The sequence below is a fragment of the Pseudochaenichthys georgianus genome, unplaced genomic scaffold, assembly GCF_902827115.2.
Source record: "Pseudochaenichthys georgianus unplaced genomic scaffold, fPseGeo1.2 scaffold_167_arrow_ctg1, whole genome shotgun sequence".
Classification (NCBI taxonomy): domain Eukaryota; kingdom Metazoa; phylum Chordata; class Actinopteri; order Perciformes; family Channichthyidae; genus Pseudochaenichthys; species Pseudochaenichthys georgianus.
The window spans coordinates 252781-274525 of NW_027262480.1; the positions used below are offsets into that span (position 1 = coordinate 252781).

The 21745-nt window shown below is 41.0% G+C and overlaps 20 non-coding genes across 20 annotated transcripts; all 20 read right to left on the bottom strand.

Annotated features, from left to right (window-relative positions):
• Positions 1-2907: 2907 nt before the first annotated feature.
• trnal-uaa (transfer RNA leucine (anticodon UAA)) lies at positions 2908-2980 on the bottom strand. Its single transcript has one exon. It is a non-coding gene; the product is annotated as a tRNA-Leu (tRNA).
• Positions 2981-3416: 436 nt separating this feature from the next.
• Positions 3417-3489, bottom strand: trnav-uac (transfer RNA valine (anticodon UAC)). Its single transcript has one exon. It is a non-coding gene; the product is annotated as a tRNA-Val (tRNA).
• A 101-nt stretch (positions 3490-3590) lies between these two features.
• trnav-uac (transfer RNA valine (anticodon UAC)) lies at positions 3591-3663 on the bottom strand. The gene has a single exon. It is a non-coding gene; the product is annotated as a tRNA-Val (tRNA).
• Positions 3664-9033: 5370 nt separating this feature from the next.
• On the bottom strand, positions 9034-9106 carry trnal-uaa (transfer RNA leucine (anticodon UAA)). Its single transcript has one exon. It is a non-coding gene; the product is annotated as a tRNA-Leu (tRNA).
• A 101-nt stretch (positions 9107-9207) lies between these two features.
• On the bottom strand, positions 9208-9280 carry trnav-uac (transfer RNA valine (anticodon UAC)). Its single transcript has one exon. It is a non-coding gene; the product is annotated as a tRNA-Val (tRNA).
• Positions 9281-9885: 605 nt separating this feature from the next.
• On the bottom strand, positions 9886-9958 carry trnav-uac (transfer RNA valine (anticodon UAC)). The gene has a single exon. It is a non-coding gene; the product is annotated as a tRNA-Val (tRNA).
• Positions 9959-10159: 201 nt separating this feature from the next.
• On the bottom strand, positions 10160-10232 carry trnav-uac (transfer RNA valine (anticodon UAC)). The gene has a single exon. It is a non-coding gene; the product is annotated as a tRNA-Val (tRNA).
• Positions 10233-10667: 435 nt separating this feature from the next.
• On the bottom strand, positions 10668-10740 carry trnav-uac (transfer RNA valine (anticodon UAC)). Its single transcript has one exon. It is a non-coding gene; the product is annotated as a tRNA-Val (tRNA).
• Positions 10741-11328: 588 nt separating this feature from the next.
• On the bottom strand, positions 11329-11401 carry trnav-uac (transfer RNA valine (anticodon UAC)). The gene has a single exon. It is a non-coding gene; the product is annotated as a tRNA-Val (tRNA).
• Positions 11402-11502: 101 nt separating this feature from the next.
• trnav-uac (transfer RNA valine (anticodon UAC)) lies at positions 11503-11575 on the bottom strand. Its single transcript has one exon. It is a non-coding gene; the product is annotated as a tRNA-Val (tRNA).
• A 261-nt stretch (positions 11576-11836) lies between these two features.
• trnav-uac (transfer RNA valine (anticodon UAC)) lies at positions 11837-11909 on the bottom strand. The gene has a single exon. It is a non-coding gene; the product is annotated as a tRNA-Val (tRNA).
• A 435-nt stretch (positions 11910-12344) lies between these two features.
• trnav-uac (transfer RNA valine (anticodon UAC)) lies at positions 12345-12417 on the bottom strand. Its single transcript has one exon. It is a non-coding gene; the product is annotated as a tRNA-Val (tRNA).
• A 1883-nt stretch (positions 12418-14300) lies between these two features.
• On the bottom strand, positions 14301-14373 carry trnav-uac (transfer RNA valine (anticodon UAC)). Its single transcript has one exon. It is a non-coding gene; the product is annotated as a tRNA-Val (tRNA).
• A 101-nt stretch (positions 14374-14474) lies between these two features.
• trnav-uac (transfer RNA valine (anticodon UAC)) lies at positions 14475-14547 on the bottom strand. The gene has a single exon. It is a non-coding gene; the product is annotated as a tRNA-Val (tRNA).
• A 271-nt stretch (positions 14548-14818) lies between these two features.
• On the bottom strand, positions 14819-14891 carry trnav-uac (transfer RNA valine (anticodon UAC)). The gene has a single exon. It is a non-coding gene; the product is annotated as a tRNA-Val (tRNA).
• Positions 14892-15604: 713 nt separating this feature from the next.
• trnav-uac (transfer RNA valine (anticodon UAC)) lies at positions 15605-15677 on the bottom strand. The gene has a single exon. It is a non-coding gene; the product is annotated as a tRNA-Val (tRNA).
• A 275-nt stretch (positions 15678-15952) lies between these two features.
• On the bottom strand, positions 15953-16025 carry trnav-uac (transfer RNA valine (anticodon UAC)). Its single transcript has one exon. It is a non-coding gene; the product is annotated as a tRNA-Val (tRNA).
• A 374-nt stretch (positions 16026-16399) lies between these two features.
• Positions 16400-16472, bottom strand: trnav-uac (transfer RNA valine (anticodon UAC)). The gene has a single exon. It is a non-coding gene; the product is annotated as a tRNA-Val (tRNA).
• Positions 16473-16815: 343 nt separating this feature from the next.
• Positions 16816-16888, bottom strand: trnav-uac (transfer RNA valine (anticodon UAC)). The gene has a single exon. It is a non-coding gene; the product is annotated as a tRNA-Val (tRNA).
• Positions 16889-17323: 435 nt separating this feature from the next.
• Positions 17324-17396, bottom strand: trnav-uac (transfer RNA valine (anticodon UAC)). The gene has a single exon. It is a non-coding gene; the product is annotated as a tRNA-Val (tRNA).
• Positions 17397-21745: the final 4349 nt, after the last annotated feature.

A 21745-nucleotide genomic window follows, 5' to 3' on the forward strand; every position in this document is an offset into this window, starting at 1 on the left:
GTTGAAGACCAGACGAGCCGCTGCATTCTGGATGAGCTGCAGAGGTCGGATGGCACATGCAGGTAGACCAGCCAGGAGGGAGTTGCAGTAGTCTAGGCGTGAGGTGACGAGAGCCTGGACCAGAACCTGCGTCGATTTCTGGGTCAGCTGTGGGCGTATCTTCCTGATGTTGAAAAGCGTGTATCTGCAGCAGCGGGTTGTAGCAGCGATGTTTGCAGTAAACGACAGGTTGTTATCTAGGATAACACCCATATTCCTTGCAGTCTGAGTCGGGGAAACAACAGAGGGGCCGATGTTGATAGTTAGGTCAAGAGAGGGACAATCTTTTCCCGGAAGGAAAAGCACTTCAGTTTTGTCAAGGTTGAGCTTGAGATGATGAGCGGACATCCACTGAGAGATGTCAGCTAAACAAGCAGAGATGCGTGCGACGACCTGGGTCTCTGAGCGGGGAAAGGACAGAATTAATTGGGTGTCGTCAGCGTAGCAGTGTTATGAAAAACCATGCGGGCTAATAACAGATCCGAGCGAGTTTGTGTACAGGGAGAAGAGGAGAGGACCAAGAACAGAGCCCTGAGGGACCCCTGTAGTTAATTGACAAGGGTCGGACTCAGACCCTCTCCAAGTAACCCTGTAGGTGCGGTCTTTGAGGTATGAGGTGAGGAGGGAAAGTGCAGAGCCTGAAACTCCAAGTTCTTGGAGGGTGCGAAGGAGGATCTGATGGTTCACCGTGTCGAATGCAGCAGACAGGTCCAACAGGATGAGGACAGAGGAGAGGGAGGCTGCTTTAGCAGTGTGCAGTTCCTCAGTGACAGCAATGAGAGCAGTTTCTGTGGAGTGACCTGCCTTAAAACCAGACTGGTGCGGATCCAGAAGGTTGTTCTGATGGAGATAACAGGAGAGTTGTTTAAAGACAGCGCGTTCAAGTGTTTTAGACAGGAACGGGAGGAGAGAGACAGGCCTGTAGTTTATAACATCAGACGGGTTGAGAGTGGGTTTCTTCAGGAGAGGGTTTACTCTCGCCTCCTTGAGACTGTTTGGAAAGTGACCAGAAGTTAGAGAAGTGTTGATGAAATGGGTGAGAAACGGTAGAATATCAGGAGCGATAGTCTGAAGGAGGTTTGAAGGGATAGGGTCCAGAGGACAGGTGGTGGGGCGGGCAGAGGTAATGAGGGTAAGAACCTCACTTGGAGAGAGAGGGGAAAAGGAGGTTAGTGTGCCGGTTGAAGGTGGCTCAGGTGATCCGGCGGTGAGTAGGGGTGAGTCAGAAAAAGAAGAGCGAATGTCGTAAACCTTTTTTTCAAAGTGGTTAACAAAGTCGCTTGACAGAAGGGAGGAGGGGGAAGGGGCTTTGGGGGGGTCCAAGAGGGTGGAGAAGATGGAAAATAGTTTTTTAGGATTGGAATAGGAAGATTGGATCTTATCTTGAAAGAAAGTGCTTTTTGTCTGAGAGATGGAAGCAGAGAAAGAGGAGAGGAGAGCCTGATAGGTTAGGAGGTCGTCACGGTGTTTGGATTTCCACCATTTCCGCTCTGCTGCCCTAAGGACGGTTCTATTAGCACGCAGTGCGTCATTTAGCCAGGGAGCAGGAGGGGACTGACGAGCCTGCCGAGATGTGAGAGGACAGAGAGAGTCCAGAGAGGATGAGAGAGTAGAGAGGAGAGTTTCTGCAGCAGAGTTTGGAGGCAGGAGTTGGAACGAGTCAGAGGAAGGGAGGGCTGAGAGCACCGAGGAGGCAAAGGTAGAGGGGGAGAGGGAACGGAGGTTACGGCGGACAAGTGCAGGATGAGAAGAGATTAGTTTGTTATGTTTGGAAAGGGGTAAAGAGAATGAAATGAAGAAGTGATCGGAGGTGTGGAGCGGGTTTACAGAGAGGTTAGAAGTAGTGCAGTTCCTTGAGAATATGAGATCAAGGACATTGCCAGCTTTATGAGTCGGTGGGGACGGAGACAGTGAGAAAGCAAAGGTGGTTAACAGAGATGTTAGTTCGTCTATCTTCCCCGTCTGGAGGTTGAAGTCTCCGAGAAGTACAGCGGGAGGGCCAGTTTCAGGGATGTGTGAGAGGAGATGATCTAATTCATCCAAGAAGTCCCCCAAGGCTCCTGGTGGACGGTAGAGAACAACAATGGTCAGTTGTATAGGATGGGTCACAGTGACGGCATGGAATTCAAAGGTGGAAGGAGTGAAGTTAGGTAGCTTGAAGAGGGAAAAGCTCCATTTGGGAGAGAGCAGGAGACCAGTGCCACCTCCTCTACCAGTGGGTCTGGGTGTATGGGAGAAGGAATATGCTGTGGAGAGAGCTGCTGGGGTGGATGTGTTGGATGGAGTAATCCACGTCTCAGTGAGAGCAAGGAAATCCAGAGACTGCAGGGAGGCGTAGCCAGAGATGAAGTCAGCCTTAGGAACAGCTGACTGGCAGTTCCACAGGCCGCCTGAAACTAGGTGCTGGATCTCAGTGGAGCATGTGGGATAGACGAGAGCGGGCCGGTTATAGCGATTAGGAGATACACGGGGCCAGTGATAATTGCGAGAAGACACATGAACAGGAATGGAGAAAATACACATGATTATAGCATGAGGGGCTAGAAAGCTAAACAAAAGAAAAATAAGAAACCAGTGATACTTAGCTCAAATTAGAGTAGGATTTGCCTCCTATTTGCCACCCTCGTGACTCCCGCAGGACTCCAATGTCTTCGGCTGTCTGACGCTGCCGCTGACGCTCAAGAAACAGCTGCCTAAATGGACGCCTGATTGCTGAGTTCTCACAGCTAAGGTGCCACGCCCCTCTAGTTAGTTAACTCTCTACAGAGCGGTTTCTGCGTCCAAGGAGGTGTAGCAACCAGGTCAAGGAGTACACTCAATTACTAGCATAAGATACTACTAGTGATGGCAGCCAATACAATAAAGCTTTGGTTCCACTGGGGATTGAACCCAGGACCTTCTGCGTTTATAGCAGACGTGATGACTACTACACTATGGAACCTCTGTGAGAATGTAATTTAACTAATTGCAATATAAACATGGTTCTGAATATAGTTCAGGAGTTAAAAAGCTGCATTCACAGTCTCAAAATAAATATTAGACATACAGTACTTCTGGGGATTGAACCCAGAACCTTCTGTGTGTGAAGCATGACATGATGACTACTACATGAATTGCATCATTCATGTCATTCTCTCAAATATGTTGGTGTTTTGGTCACATAAGTCACAGTGGATGTACAGAGACTAATGCTAGGGTTCATTGTTATTTAGTTCAAGCATTGTTTTAAATCTAGTCAATGTTTAATTTTTTACATTTTCTCTATTTACAATTGGTAATGATTAATTCGGCACAAAGACTTGCGATTTCCACTGGTTCTTGGAACAAACCCACACATATTGACTCGACAATTGACCGGATGCTATAAGACCAAAGTCTGGTTCCACTGGGGATTGAACCCAGGACCTTCTGCGTGTAAAGCAGACGTGATAACCACTACACTATGGAACCTCTGTAACAATACATTTCATAATCAAACCTTTAACACATGATGGAATATAAATTACTAGCATAAGATACTACTAGTGATGGCAGCCAATACAATAAAGCTTTGGTTCCACTGGGGATTGAACCCAGGATCTTCTGCGTGTAAAGCAGACGTGATGACTACTACACTATGGAACCTCTGTGACATTTAAGTTGCTAAACAAATATCCAAAACATGGTAGAATATTTATGAAAAACTATACAAATACTACCAGTGACGTCACATTTGGATAAAGCTCTGGTTCCACCGCGGATTGAACCCAGGACCTTCTGCGTGTAAAGCAGACGTGATAACCACTACACTGTGGAACCTCTGTCATGTAGTCATTTTAAGTTCACGTATATGTATCTGGATATCACCAAAGTTTATTTTGTACTAACAATTGTAAGAGTTTGTGGGTTACATCACATGCATTCCGGGGGCCAGAGCGGGCGACGTTGAGGCGCATCTTAAACTGCTGGCTAAAAATAAACATAAATGTGACCCGCTCTATCGAAATCAGTCGGAAGTCGCAACGGCTAATTTCAGAATAAACGTGGATTTACGTAAAAAACTATTTTTTCAGGGTTCGGGTGTTTTGTTTGATTTTAAACAAACCAAGTCTTGGCTTTCAGAATATGAAACTTTTATTTCCAAAATCACACGATAAGTACATTTTTGAAGCTTGTGAAGGGACGAAGACAGGCACCTCTCACTCGCACTCTGCTCTTCCAGCAGCGCCGCCCCCCTCCCTCCGGCTGACATTATGAACGTAAGAGTAAAGTAATCATAGATAACACGGCAGGATCCTTTACAGTTTGTTTTCATCTGATTTAAATTAAACAGAGTCTTGGCTTTCAGAATATTAAACTTGTTTCGGCAAATTCAGATGATAAATATAACTTTGAAGCTTGTAACGGCATAATTACAAGCGGGGAACGGAGTAATTTAACGCCACAGCAGGCACAACAACAGCCGGTGTTTCTCGTGAGGGTTTTCCCCGGGAAACAAACACAATACACACAAACGCAAAAATACACAAACACACACACGCGCACACGTATACACACACACTCGCGAGCTTCCCCTCCAAACGAAAATATCTTCCCTCCGTAGTATTTTGATCATTTGCTCCACTAATAATCAATCAGATCGATGGATTCCAGAGAAGAGGAAACTTTAAAGGCCTTTTTCTCAAAATGAGGACTCTGTGACAGTCATTATATAATGTGACATATTTCGCTTAATATTTGGAGTACAAAAACAATCCTGATATCATTAGAAAGCTAGGAATCTCCTCTTTCCAACCGTGTATACAACTCAAAATGTGTCTTCGGGTCAATGCGTCTGATTTCGATGGAGCAGGTCACAAATACGGTAGGATTGTTATTCACGTGGTGGTAATGATGTTCATTTACGCCAATCAGAATGCACCAAACGTAATGTGGAGTCGGTATGTAGTTATGCTAAAACAATGTCGGACACCGTAATCTTCTCTGGTCCCCTCCCCAATCTGATCAATGATGACATGTATAGCCGCATGTCATCATTTCAGCGCTGGTTGTCTTGGTGGTGCCCAGCAAACAATGTGGGCTTCGTAAATAATTGGACAGCCTTCTGGGGAAAACCTGGTCTGATTAAGAGAGACGGCATTCATCCTACTTTGAAAGGTGCAGATCTCATTCCGGCAAACATTTCAGGGCTTTGTGGACTTAATCCATGACAAACTGGAGTTGAGACCAGGAGGCAGAGTCGCAGTCTTACACGCTTCTCTGCGCTCTCTCCTAGGCAGTCATCCATAGGAATCCCGAACCCAATAAAATACCCAATATTAGCGGTGTGTGTGTCTGCCCAAGGACAATTTAAGGTAAAACCTAATAGAGGTGTCATACATAATAACCTAATAAAAGTAAATGTAACAACTACTACAGTGCAACAAAACAGGAAGATTAAATGTGGTCTCTTAAACATAAGATCTCTAGCATCTAAAGCAATATTGGTAAATTATTTAATATCAGATTATAATATTGATATATGCTGTCTCACTGAAACTTGGTTGAGACATGAAGAATATGTCAGCAAAAATGAGGCCACTCCACCCAGCCATGTCAACACTCATATTGCTCGAGGCACAGGCCGAGGAGGTGGAGTTGCAGCAATCTTTGACTCAAGTTTACTTATCAATACTAAACCAAAATTAAATTATACCTCCTTTGAAAGCCTCGTTTTTAGTCTTACGCATCCGACCTGGAAAACTTTGCAGCCAATCTTATTTGTTACAGTGTATCGTGCACCAGGTCCTTATTCAGAATTCTCTGAGTTTTTATCAACTTTGGTTCTTAAAACAGACAAAGTAATTATCGTAGGTGACTTTAATATTTATGTTGACGATGATAAAAATAGCCTTACTGTTGCATTTCACTCGATATTAGATTCTGTTGGTTTCTGTCAGAGTGTAAATAAACCAACCCACTGCTATAATCACACTCTCGACCTTGTTCTGACTTATGGTATTGAAATTGAGCAACTATTAGTCGAACCCTATAATCCTGCTTTATCCGACCATTTCTTAGTAACTTTTGAAGTACTATTACGAGACTACAAAGCATTAGTCAAAAGCTCCTGCAGCAGAAACCTATCTGTTAGTGCTATAGCCACATTTAAGGAAGAGATTCCACCAATACTTAACTCGATAGCATGTCTGCATGTAGGGGAGGAAACTTATACAAAATGTACACCACCCCAAATTGATCATGTTGTTGATAGTGCTATAGATGCGCTGCGAATAAAATAAGACTCTGTTGCTCCTTTGAAAAAGAAGAAAATAAAACAACATAGATTAGCTCCATGGCATAATGCCGAAACCCGCAAAATAAAGCAAAAGTCTAGACAACTTGAAAGGATATGGCGTTCCACTAAACTTGAAGAATCTCGTTTAATTTGGCATATTACTCTCAATGAATATAAGAAAGCACTGCGTAAAGCGAGAGCAGCCTACTATTCTTCATTAATAGATGAGAATAAGAATAATGCAAGATTTATTTTCAGCACTGTAGCCAGGCTGACAGAGAGCCACAGCTCCATTGAGCCTTCTATTCCCATAGCACTCAGTAGTAATGATTTTATGTGCTTTTTTAACGATAAAATTGTTACTCTTAGAAAGAAAATTAATGACCTCTTGCCTTTGACCAGTATAGTGGTATCAACAGCTCCCGGAAACGTAAGTTCTAATATTACACTAGATAGTAAACTAGAATGCTTTTCAGCCATAAACCTTGAACAATTACATTCAATGATTCTCTCTTCTAAACCATCAACGTGCATGTTAGACCCAATTCCAACTAGGCTGTTGAAGGAAGTTTTTCCATTAATTAGCACTTCTTTATTAAATATTATGAATATGTATTTATTATCAGGCTATGTTCCACAATCATTCAAAGTAGCAGTGATAAAACCGCTTCTTAAAAAGCACAACCTCGATCCAGAGGTTTTAGCCAACTATAGACCTATTTCTAATCTTCCGTTCCTCTCAAAGATTATTGAGAAAGCGGTCGCAAAACAGTTGTGTGATTACTTAAAAAACAATGATTTATTTGAAGATTTTCAGTCTGGCTTTAGAACACATCATAACACAGAGACAGCTCTGGTTAAAGTCACAAATGACATTATAATAGCCTCAGACAAGGGACTTGTCTCTATTCTTGTTTTGCTCGATCTCAGTGCTGCATTTGATACTATCGACCATGACATCCTATTGCAAAGACTAGAGCACTTAGTTGGCATACAGGGAACTGCTTTAGGCTGGTTTAGGTCCTATCTATCTGAACGCTCTCAGTTTGTACGTGTCAACGATGAATCTTCCACGCAAACCAAAGTTAGCCATGGAGTGCCACAGGGCTCAGTGCTCGGACCTATTTCGTTCACATTATATATGCTTCCATTAGGCAATATTATAAGGAATCATTCTGTAAACTTTCATTGTTATGCGGATGATACTCAACTATATTTATCAATCAAGCCAGATGAAATGAATCATCTAAATACAATGCAAGACTGCCTTAAGGACTTAAAAACGTGGATGACCTTAAACTTTTTGATGTTAAACACGACCAAAACTGAAGTTATTGTACTTGGCCCGAAGAATCTACGAAACAAATTATCTAAAGATATACTAACTATGGATGGCATTAAGTTGGCCTCCAGTGAGACTGTAAGGAATCTTGGTGTTATATTTGATCAGGATTTATCCTTTAACGCCCACATAAAATCAATTTCAACGACCGCCTACTTCCATCTACGTAACATTGCAAAAATCAGGCATATCTTGCCTCAAAACAATGCAGAGAAACTAGTCCATGCATTTGTTACTTCTAGACTGGATTATTGTAACTCTTTATTATCAGGGAGTACCAAGAAGTCAGTCAAGTCGCTTCAGCTGATTCAAAATGCTGTGGCTCGTGTACTAACCAGAGTTAGGAAAAGGGACCACATTACTCCTGTTCTGGCTGCCTTACACTGGCTCCCTATAGAACACAGGATAGAATTTAAAATTCTTCTTCTCGCCTACAAAGCCCTTAATGGGCAGGCGCCATCTTACCTTAAATAACTCATGATACCCTACTGTCCTACTAGGGCATTGCGTTCCAAGAATGCAGGGTTGTTGGTTGTTCCTAGAAACTCTAAAAGTACAATGGGAGACAGAGCCTTTTCTTATCAAGCTCCACATTTGTGGAATCAGCTTCCAGTTTGTGTTCGGGCGGCAGACACCCTATCCGTTTTTAAGAGTGCGCTTAAGACCTTCCTTTTTGATAAAGCTTATAGTTAGGGCTGATTAGATTCAGCCCCTAGTTTTGCTGATATAGTCTTAGTTTGTCGGGGGACATCTTACTTCTTCCTTCTCTCTGTCTGTACCTGTGTACTCTCATGTTCCGATTAACCCAGCTTCCCCACATGTATTTCTTTTTGGTGTCGATATACGCCGGGATCCGGAGTCATGGATGATCCTGCGGTCCTGTGTCCTGGATCGCGAGCGCTGGATCTTGAGTCGTGGCTGTGGTCCTGGATCATCGGTCCTGGATGGATATCCTCGTGGATTCATCTTCCTATTATACACACATGCATTTCCAAACATTTGGACTACCTATGTTTTCAATTTACACACGGCATCTATTGCACGTCTGTCCGTCCTGGGAGAGGGATCCCTCCTCTGTTGCTCTCCCTGAGGTTTCTCCCATTTTTCCCTTTAAACTGGGTTTTCTTCTGAAGTTTTTCCTTGTACGATGTGAGGGTCTAAGGACAGAGGGTCTAAGGACAGAGGGTGTCGTATTGTCATACTGATATTCTGTACACACTGTGAAGACCACTGAGACAAATGTAACATTTGTGATATTGGGCTATATACATAAACATTGATTGATTGATTGATTGAAGGTCAGGGTAAGGTTATGAACATGGTTTTCCATTTTTTAAGGCGCAATCTTGATTCATTTGACCTGAAATAAGACCCAGGGAACAACAAGACAGGTGTCAGGTTCCACTGGGGATTGAACCCAGGACCTTCTGCTTTTAAAGCAGACCTGATAACCACTATACTATGGAACCTCTGTAACAATACATTTCCTAATCAAACCTTTAACACATGATGGAATATAAATTACTAGCATAAGATACTACTAATGATGGCAGCCAATACAATAAAGCTTTGGTTCCACTGGGGATTGAACCCAGGACATTCTGCATGTAAAGCAGACGTGATGACTACTACACTATGGAACCTCTGTGACATTTAAGTTGCTAATCAAATATCCAAAACATGGTAGAATATTTATGAAAAACTATACAAAGACTACCAATGACGTCACGTGTGGATAAAGCTCTTTTTCCACTGGGGATTGAACCCAGGACCTTCTGCATGTAAAGCAGACTTGATGACTACTACAATATGGAACCTCTGTGACATTTAAGTTACTAATCAAATATTCAAGACATGGTCAAATATATATGACTACTTTAAAAATAGTACCAGTGAGGTTAGGTGAGGAAACAGCTCTGGTTCCACTGGGGATCGAACCCAGGACCTTCTGCGTGTAAAGCAGACTTGATGACTACTACATGAATTGCATCATTCATGTCATTCTCTCAAATATGTTGGTGTTTTGGTCACATAAGTCACAGTGGATGTACAGAGACTGATGTTAGGGTTCATTGTTATTTAGTTCAAGCATTGTTTTAAATCTAGTCAATTTTAATTTTTTTACATTTTCTCTATTTACAATTGGTAATGATTAATTAGGCACAAAGACTTGTGATTTCCACTGGTTCTTGGAACAAACCCACACTTATTGACTCGACGATTGACCGGATGCTATAAGACCAAAGTCTGGTTCCACTGGGGATTGAACCCAGGACCTCCTGCGTGTAAAGCAGACGTGATAACCACTACACTATGGAACCTCTGTCTCGTAGACTTTTTAAGTTAGTGTATATGTATCTGGATATCACCAAAGTTTGTTTTTCACTAACAATTGTAAGAGTTTGTGTGTTACATTGATGCAAGGTTAGGGTCAGGTTATGAACATGGTTTTCCATTTTTTAAGGCGCAATCTTGATTCAGTTGACCTGAAATAAGACCCAGGGAACAACAAGACAGACGTCAGGTTCCACTGGGGATTGAACCCAGGACCTTCTGCGTGTAAAGCAGACGTGATAACCACTACACTATGGAACCTCTGTAACAATAAGTTTCCTAATCAAACCTTTAACACATGATCAAATATAAATGACTAGCATAAGATACTACTAGTGATGGCAGCCAATACAATAAAGCTTTGGGTCCACTGGGGATTGAACCCAGGACCTTCTGCGTGTAAAGCAGACGTGATGACTACTACACTATGGAACCTCTGTGACATTTAAGTTGCTAATCAAATATCCAAAACATGGTAGAATATTTATGAAACACTATACAAATACTACCAGTGACGTCACGTGTGGATAAAGCTCTGGTTCCACTGGGGATTGAACCCAGGACCTTCTGCGTGTAAAGCAGACTTGATGACTACTATATGGAAACTCTGTAACATTTAAATTGCTAATCAAATATTCAAAACATGGTCAAATATATATGACTACTATAAATATAGTACCAGTGAGGAAAAAGCTCTGGTTCCACTGGGGATCGAACCCAGGACCTTCTGCGTGTAAAGCAGACGTGATGACAACTACACTATGGAACCCCTGTGAAAATGTAATTTAACTAATTGCAATATAAACATGGTTCTGAATATAGTTCAGGAGTTAAAAAGCTGCATTCACAGTCTCAAAATAAATATTAGACATACAGTACTTCTGGGGATTTAACCCAGAACCTTCTGTGTGTGAAGCATGATATGATGACTACTACATGAATTGCATCATTCATGTCATTCTCTCAGATATGTTGGTGTTTTGGTCACATAAGTCACAGTGGATGTACAGAGACTGATGTTAGGGTTCATTGTTATTTAGTTCAAGCATTGTTTTAATTCTAGTCAATGTTTATTTTTTACATTTTCTCTATTTACAATTGGTAATGATTAATTAGGCACAAAGACTTCTTGGAACAAACCCACACTTATTGACTCGACGATTGACCGGATGCTATAAGACCAAAGTCTGGTTCAAATGGGGATTGAACCCAGGACCTTCTGCGTGTAAAGCAGACGTGATAACCATTACACTATGGAACCTCTGTAACAAACCATTTCCTAATAAAACCCACATGATCAAATATAAATGACTAGCATAAAATACTACTAGTGATGGCAGCCAATCCAATACATCTTTGGTTCCACTGGGGATTGAACCCAGGACCTTCTGCGTGTAAAGCAGGCGTGATGACTACTACACTATGGAACCTCTGTGACATTTAAGTTGCTAATCAAATATCCAAAACATGGTAGAATATTTACGAAAACCGATACAAATACTACCAGTGACGTCAGGTGTGGATAAAGCTCTGGTTCCACTGGGGATTGAACCCAGGACCTTCTGCTTGTAAAGCAGACGTAATAACCACTACACTATGGAACCTCTGTAATAATAAGTGTCCTAATCAAACCTTTAACACATGATCAAATATAAATGACTAGCATAAAATACTACTAGTGATGGCAGCCAATACAATAAAGCTTTGGTTCCACTGGAGATTGAACCCAGGACCTTCTGCGTGTAAAGCAGACGTGATGACTACTATATGGAAACTCTGTGACATTTAAATTGCTAATCAAATATTCAAAACATGGTCAAATATATATGACTACTATAAATATAGTACCAGTGAGGAAAATGCTCTGGTTCCACTGGGGATCGAACCCAGGACCTTCTGCGTGTAAAGCATACGTGATGACTACTACACTATGGAACCCCTGTGAAAATGTAATTTAACTAATTGCAATATAAACATGGTTCTGAATATAGTTCAGGAGTTAAAAAGCTGCATTCACAGTCTCAAAATAAATATTAGACATACAGTACTTCTGGGGATTTAACCCAGAACCTTCTGTGTGTGAAGCATGACATGATGACTACCACATGAATTGCATCATTCATGTCATTCTCTCAAATATGTTGGTGTTTTGGTCACATAAGTCACAGTGGATGTACAGAGACTAATGTTAGGGTCCATTGTTATTTAGTTCAAGCATTGTTTTAAATCTAGTCAATGTTTATTTTTTACATTTTCTCCATTTACAATTGGTAATGATTAATTAGGCACAAAGACTTGTGATTTCCACCGGTTCTTGGAACAAACCCACACATATTGACTCGACGATTGACCGGATGCTATAAGACCAAAGTCTGGTTCCACTGGGGATTGAACTCAGGACATTCTGCTTGTAAAGCAGACGTGATAACCACTACACTATGGAACCTCTGTCATGTAGCCTTTTTAAGTTAATGTATATGTATCTGGATATCACCAAAGTGTATTTGTTACTAACAATTGTAAGAGTGTGTGGGTTACATTGATGCAAGGTCAGGGTAAGGTTATGAAAACGGTTTTCCATCTTTTAAGGCGCAATCTTGATTCATTTGACCTGAAATAAGACCCAGGGAACAACAAGACAGGCGTCAGGTTCCACTGGGGATTGAACCCAGGACCTACTGCGTGTAAAGTAGACTTGATGACTACTACACTATGGAACCTCGGCGAGAATGTAATTTAACTAATTGCAATATAAACATGGTTCTGAATATAGTTCATGAGTTAAAAAGCTGTCTCAAAATAAATATTAGACAAACAGTACTTCTGGGGATTGACCCCAGAACCTTCTGTGTGTGAAGCATGACATGATGACTACTACATGAATTGCATCATTCATGTCATTCTCTCAAATATGTTGGTGTTTTGGTCACATAAGTCACAGTGGATGTACAGAGACTGATGTTAGGGTTCATTGTTATTTAGTTCAAGCATTGTTTTAAATCTAGTCAATGTTTATTTGTTACATTTTCTCTATTTACAATTGTTAATGATTAGTGGCGAGCCGTCAGGGCCCTCTAGGCCCTCTGTGAGGGCCTAAGATATTCTAAAAAATAATATTTGAAAACATTAAAAAAAAAAACATTTTTTTTTTTAAATATTATTTTTCATATTTTGTTGTTGTTACATTTTTCATTAATTTTACCAAAATAACTTGATTTAATTGTATTTAAAATAATATTTCCAAAGAAATAAATCCTTCGAATCTGCCTGTTCAATTTCTGTTGGAATATGAAGGGTTAAATGCTGTCTCTGCGAGTTCTGTGAAGACGGGAGAGCTTGGTCCCTCTCTACATTCACAGAGGGCCCGCTATAGTAACTCAATGAGAGAGTAATGTCAAATGACAGTACAATTGACCAATCATATCTTCCCTCTAAATGGGCGGGCTTTATTTTCGCGGACTTTATGACAGGTTCCGCCCGCTGTGAGGTCTATGCAAGGGGTGAAGTGACGCGTCCTTAAACCCCGGAAGTAAGCTTCGCTCGGATTCCCTCGACAGAAAGCAATGGAATTTCTCCATAGGATTTTAGAAAATAGCTCGAAATAAGGTCTGTGGAAAACGAACCTGTTAGATAAATGTACGTTGTGTTCAGCCGGATAATATCCACATGTCTATCCTACTTTTTTTGATTCATAAATCTAAATCAATATCTATATCAAAATATAATTTATGATCGATAGATTTATGATTAGCATAAGTTCGTTCATGATGGCTCACTTCAGTGATAGTGATTACATCGTTGCGAAATTATTAACCGAGTCAATTTCAAGATTGAGTTGCAATGATAAACTGGAGTGGCAAAGGATCAGCTGAATGACCCGCAACTAAGTGCTTCATCCAAAAGCCAAAAGGACAGGAGGATGACTTTGTGTTTCAGTGATTTGATCATCAAAGGTAGGCCTAAGTCATTTTCAATGCGGGCCGCCGTGCCGACTTAATTCATTTGTAATTGCTACTTGGCTGTGTGTGCCCTGTCATGATAGGTGTTTATATAAATGGTGTTGTTCTGTGTGGTAGAGGGTCGCTGTCATTGATGCGTTTTGCACCCCGGACCACTGTTTTGATATTCCGCTGAAGTATACGTTGAGACGTAATAACTGTTCTTTCTTTTCGAGGGGGGGGGGGGGGGTCAGAGGGCCTAGGTATAAAAGTCACAGCTAGCCACTGGTAATGATTAATTAGGCACAAAGACTTGTGATTTCCACTGGTTCTTAGAACATACCCACACATATTGACTCGACGATTGACCGGAAGCTACAAGACCAAAGTCTGGTTCCACTGGGGATTGAACCCAGGACCTTCTGCGTGTACAGCAGACATGATAACCACTACACTATAGAACCTCTGTAATAAAAAATGTCCTCATCAAACCATTAACACATGATGGAATATAAATTACTAGCATAAAATACTACTAGTGATGGCAGCCAATACAATAAAGCTTTGGTTCCACTGGGGATTGAACCCAGGACCTTCTGCGTGTAAAGCAGACGTGATGACTACTACACTATGGAACCTCTGTGACATTTAAGTTGCTAATCAAATATCCAAAACATGGTAGAATATTTATGAAACACTATACAAATACTACCAGTGACGTCACGTGTGGATACAGCTCTGGTTCCACTGGGGATTGAACCCAGGACCTTCTGCGTGTAAAGGAGACTTGATGACTACTATATAGAAACTCTGTGACATTTAAATTGCTAATCAAATAATCAAGACATGGTCAAATATATATGACTACTATACAAATAGTACCAGTGTGGTCACGTGAGGATAAAGCTCTGGTTCCACTGGGGATTGAACCCAGGACCTTCTGCGTGTAAAGCAGACTTGATGACTACTACACTATGGAACCTCTGTGAGAATGTAACTTAACTAATTGCAATATAAACATGGTTCTGAATATAGTTCAGGAGTTAAAAAGCTGCATTCACAGTCTCAAAATAAATATTAGACATACAGTACTTCTGGGGATTGAACCCAGAACCTGCTGTGTGTGAAGCATGACATGATGACTACTACATGAATTGCATCATTCATGTCATTCTCTCAAATATGTTGGTGTTTTGGTCACATAAGTCACAGTGGATATACAGAGACTGATGTTAGGGTTCATTGTTATTTAGTTCAAGCATTGTTTTAAATCTAGTCAATGTTTATTTTTACAGTTACTCTATTTACAATTGACAATGATTAATTAGGCACAAAGACTTGTGATTTCCACTAGTTCTCGGAACAAACCCACACTTATTGACTCGACGATTGACCGGATGCTACAGTATAAGACCAAAGTCTGGTTCCATTGGGGATTGAACGCAGGACCTTCTGCGTGTAAAGCAGACGTGATAACCACTACACTATGAAACCTCTGTCATGTAGACTTTTTAAGTTAATGTATATGTATCTGGATATCACCAAAGTTTATTTTTTACTAACAATTGTAAGAGTTTGTGGATTACATTGATGCAAGGTCAGGGTAAGGTTATGAACGTGGTTTTCCATTTTTTAAGGTGAAATCTTGATTCATTTGACCTGAAAAAACACCCAGGGAACAACAAGACAGGAGTCAGGTTCCATTGGGGATTGAACCCAGGACCTTCTGCGTGTAAAGCAGACATGATAACCACTATACTATGGAACCTTTGTAATAATATATTTCCTAATCAAACCTTTAACACATGATATAATATAAATGACTAGCATAAGATACTACTAGTGATGGCAGCCAATACAATAAAGCTTTGGTTCCACTGGGGATTGAACCCAGGACCTTCTGCATGTAAACCAGACGTGATGACTACTACACTATGGAACCTCTTTGAAATTTAAGTTGCTAATCAAATATCCAAAACATGGTAGAATATTTATGAAAAACTATACAAATAATACCAGTGACGTCACGTGTGGATAAAGCTCTGGTTCCACTAGGAATTTAACCCAGGACCTTCTGCATGTAAAGCAGACGTGATAACCACTACACTATGGAACCTCAGTCATGTAGACTTTTTAAGTTCATGTATATGTATCTGGATATCACCAATGTTTATTTTTTACAAACAATTGTAAGAGTGTGTGGGTTACATTGATGCAAGGTCAGGGTCAGGTTATGAACATGGTTTTCCATTTTTTAAGGCGCAATCTTGATTAATTTGACCTGAAATAAGACCCAGGGAACAACAAGACTGGCGTCAGGTTCCACTGGGGATTGAACCCAGGACCTTCTGTGTGTAAAGCAGACGTGATGAATACTACACTATGGAATCTCTGTGACATTTAAGTTGCTAATCAAAAATGCAAGACATGGTCAAATATATATGACTACTATACAAATAGTACCAGTGAGGTCAGGTGAGGATACAGATCTGGTTCCACTGGGGATTGAACCCAGGACCTTCTGCGTGTAAAGCAGACGTGATAACCACTACACTATGTAACCTCTGTAACAATACATTTCCTAATCAAACCTTTAAAACATGATGGAATATAAATTACACTACACTATGGAACCTCTGTGACATTTAAGTTGCTAAACAAATATCCAAAACATGGTAGAATATGTATGAAAAACTATACAAATACTACCAGTGACGTCACGTGTGGATAAAGCTCAAGTTCCACTGGGGATTGAACCCAGAACCTTCTGCGTGTAAAGCAGACTTGATGAATACTATATGGAAACTCTGTGACATTTAAATTGCTAATCAAATATTCAAGACATGGTCAAATATATATGACTACTATAAATATAGTACCAGTGAGGTCAGGTGAGGATAAAGCTCTGGTTCCACTGGGGATTGAACCCAGGACCTTCTGCGTGTAAAGCAGACTTGATGACTACTACACTATGGAACCTCTGTGAGAATGTAATGTAACTAATTGCAATATAAACATGGTTCTGAATATAGTTCAGGAGTTAAAAAGCTGCATTCACAGTCTCAAAATAAATATTAGACATACAGTGCTTCTGGGGATTGAACCCAGAACCGTCTGTGTGTGAAGCATGACATGATGACGACTACATGAATTGCATCAATCATGTCATTCTCTCAAATATGTTGGTGTTTTGGTCACATACGTCACAGTTGATGTACAGAGACTCATGTTAGGGTTCATTGTTATTTAGTTCAAGCATTGTTTTAAATATAGTCAATGTTTATTTGTTACATTTTCTCTATTTACAATTGGCAATGATTAATTAGGCACAAAGACTTGTGATTTCCACTGGTTCTTGGAACAAACCCACACTTATTGACTCGACGATTGACCGGATGCTATAAAACCAAAGTCTAGTTCCACTGGGGATTGAACCCAGGACCTTCTGCGTGTAAAGCAGACGTGATAACCACTACACTATGGAACCTCTGTAATAATATGTTTCCTTATCAAAACTTTAACACATTATCAAATATAAATGACTAGCATAAAATACTACGAGTGATGGCAGCCAATACATTAAAGCTTTGGTTCCACTGGGGATTGAACCCAGGACCTTCTGCGTGTAAAGCAGACGTGATGACTACTAGTCCAACACACTCTCACTCCCTAAGCGTCCAATAGCGACGTTTGGTCTGTGTCCGTGGCGTCCAATTGTGACGCTCCTAGGCTCCTTCAGCGTCATAAAGGGACGCAAATAGCTTTCAACTGATTGCAATGTATTCCCATCTGCGTCGGGATTTGACGCTCATGGAAGCACGGCATTCGTTTATGCCGGCTGCCCTTAAAGGCAATGTGAGCATCCATTCCCATTGGATAACGGAGAATTTTACACCCGGAAGTAAGTACTCCTCTTACTGTCGATTGATTTTACAGTGATATCTGCACTACTCATCGACTAAAAAACACCAGATTATCCTTGTTAATTACACAACATTGATTGGTTTAAATTGTGTACAATGCTTTTGTATTTTTCCCCTTCGATTCGGAGAAACAAATATGTTTTCTGAGTAAAGGATGGCAGAAGACACTACACTACCCAGAATCCCCAGCTATCGTTTGGCCTACACCATGTGCTCTGTTTGACAAACCCCGTTTTTTCCACCATTCATTCCGATGGCTGGCGTCTATGTCACGTGATCTTCAAATGTCTCCCTGCAGAAAAAGAAAACATGGCCGAACTTCGTTTTATTCTAGTTGTAAAAGGCCTATTTTAAAGTTAGTTTGGCCATTAAAATGCGTTTTGATGTCATTTGATGTGAGAAATATGAGTTGTTATTTCAGATTATGTGTGCAGTGGATGTACATGATCTTTAGTTTGCTAGTTATTACGAAGATTACTTCAGGAAATCGCGACGTTTTCATTGTTACCAAGGTGGTTGCTAGGGACGCTGCTATCGATATTATTTCTGTTATGTTGTGTAACTGTTTAATGGTGTTATCTTTATTGCTACCCCCCTCCCCGTCAATGTATAGTGTTGGTCCACAGCCTAAACATATTAGTTTAACAAAATCCGCATCTAAAGATAGCCTACGTTATTCCCCCCCTGTGCAATTCCAGTCTCAAATCTCACAGCACACCGTCATTAACAAATACCGGAAACAGACCGAAATAATAATAATACCTTATTCCGAGTGTGCTTGCTTTTCTCTTTGAAAGTCATCACATAACGGCATTGTAATACACGGTTCGGCTGCATTACATATTACATATCTGCCGTAGTTCTGTATTTATAGCCCTGATGAGAAGACAAACATGAGGAACTGAAAACGTGACGTGGATCATAAATATATCAGCCATTAAACAACATCTTACATTTCTTTTCACACAATGCGTCTCCTTGCAGTATCAACACTAATTCGGCTCACTTTTATATTTGATCCAATTGGTAGATAGGCTGTATTTACACCATAAAGGTGCACAGTTGATATAAAGGGACACCTGGTGGTTAAAGCATGTTATTGAATTTCAATATTTTTATTATTAGATATTAATACGATCCCTATAAAGTATATTCATTACTCGTTATTCTCTACTAATTGTTAATTAAAGACTGTATGTAATGACTATTTTGCACATCCCTTTCAAGATTTCAAGATTTTCTAAGGTTTATTGACATATCATATAGGCCTACACACCTGTGGTGTAGTTCTGCACTGAATGAAAAACTTGGGTTGCAGGTTCCTCAATAGTGCATTACAAGACATCTATCAATATGTGTGCATACCTCCAGCAATGTTAACTATGTTGAAGCACTTATTTTAACTGATATTATACATAATGTATTATACTCTTATAGATGTATGTAGATATTTCATCTCCGGCCTTGTCAGGTATTGAACAATCAATAAATAAAGAACACAGAATTGTTGAATATAAAACACAGAATTTATGTGATTATACTAAATGATTTTCAAATAAACACAACTGCATATTTAACTGTTAGACATGCTGATGTAACGCAAATGTTCCAACTTGGGATCAATAAAGTATATCTTATCTTAAGCTGACCGATGGCTACTGCCATATTTGCACAATGTGCCTCTGAACCTTGACAAGTGCATGTTTCAGGCTTATCAATTAATGTAATGTAATGTTATCACAGGGGTCACACACATAAGACCAGCTGTTAAATAAAGCTCTTCTGACCTTAGCTGGCATGTGGGTATATATAGTAATACTGCCCATAATGGGCACGAGCAATTTTCACCCATTTATTAATTATATGTTTTAAATGTGAGTGTTTCCTTTCCCCTAAACCTCCAGGGATGTACACAGTTTAATACTGGCAACTTCTTATTATGGGAAATACGAAAACGTCTTTTAAAACTACAACTCCCAGTAGAGACGTGCCATAGAGAACATGTTGCGAAACAGAATAGCCAGCATGTGTAGTTCTGGGGACGCGGTGGACCTGTTCAAATCCAGTTTTGGACAGTCTGCGTGGTTCCATCCCATTTCAAGTGCTGTTCGAGAATCGGCTTAACCCTCGGAGCACACTCTCCAATCACAGAGCTTGAGGACTATCACGGGGTTTGTCAAGAGCACATGGTGTAGTCCAAACGATAGCTGGGGATTCTGGGTAGTGTAGTGTCTTCTGCCATCCTTTACTCCTGGGAATGGACGCTCACATTACCTTTAAGGGCAGCCGACATAAACGAATGCCGTGCTTCCATGAGCGTCAAATCCCGACGCAGATGGGAATACATTGCAATCAGTTGAAAGCTATTTGCGTCTCTTTATGACGCTGAAGGAGCCTAGGAGCGTCACAATTGGACGCCACGGACACTGACCAAACGTCGCTATTGGACGCTTAGGGAGTGAGAGTGTGTTGCCGTTTCACATCATGGAGGAATGTGTCCGCTACATGAGTGCTTTGGCTCGAATACAATTGTTGCCTGGAGACCCCCCAGTATGGTTCTTACCAAACTTTAAGTTTTTGAACTGGTCTCTGAAGGAATGCAAGGGGAGTTGTCAGGGAATTATGAGACACTATTTTGGGATACAATTTCTCCATTTTCACCCCTTTCCTCTGGTTCTCCCAAAAGATAACTTAGAGTTTTTCTGACTCTTGAGGAATGTAAGGAGAGTTGTCAGGGGACTCTATACACCTTAAGAGACACTATTTTCAGAAACAATTTATCCATTTTCACCCCTTTCCTCTGGTTCTTCCAAAAGTTAACTTAGACTTTTTCTGACTCTGGAGGAATGTAAGGAGTGTTGTCAGGGGACTCTACCCGCCTTATGATGCACTTTTTTCGGATACTTTTGGCCCGTTTTCATGGTTCTCCAAAAAGTTAACTCAGACTTTTTGTGACTCTGGAGGAATATGAGGGGAGTTGTCAGGGGACTCTACCTACATTATGATGCACTATTTTTGGATACTTTTGGCCCGTTTTCATGGTTCTCCAAAAAGTTAACTCAGACTTTTTGTGACTCTGGAGGAATGTGAGGGGAGTTGTCAGGGGACTCTACACGCATTATGATGCATTATTTTTGGATACTTTTGGCCCGTTTTCATGGTTCTCCAAAAAGTTAACTCAGACTTTTTGTGACACTGGAGGAATGTGAGGGGAGTTGTCAGGGGACTGTACTCTATGATGCACTATTTTCGGATACTTTTGGCCCGTTTTCATGGTTCTCCAAAAAGTTAACTCAGACTTTTTGTGACTCTGGAGGAATGTGAGGGGAGTTGTCAGGGAACTCTACCCGCATTATGATGCACTATTTTTGGATACTTTTGGCCCGTTTTCATGGTTCTCCAAAAAGTTAACTCAGACTTTTTGTGACTCTGGAGGAATGTGAGGGGAGTTGTCAGGGGACTCTACCCACATTATGATGCACTATTTTCGGATACCTTTTTACATTTTCACCCCTTTTGTCTGGTTATTTTTATTTTTATTTCTGTTTTGGCCCGTTTCACCCGGTTCCTTCTACCGGGGGCACTGCCCGGTCCTGGGTTTCCCCCAACGGCCTTTGTCCAGCCGTTCCCCCCCCCCCAACTCGACCGTACATTAACGGATTTTGTCCATTTTTGCTGCGATCCTCTCACCTCACTGATCAAATGGCAAACACAACCCGCCATCGGAGGGCCTCCACCGGCCCGGCCTCGTGCCAGTGCTCTGGCGGTCGGATCCTCCAAACTGCGGGTTCTTCTCCTCTGACCGCACTGATCGAATGGCAAACGCGACCCGCCATCGGAGGGCCTCCTCCACAGGTCAACGTGCCGGTGCTTGTCGGTCGGTAGAATTATATTTTGCAGGACATGACAGAGC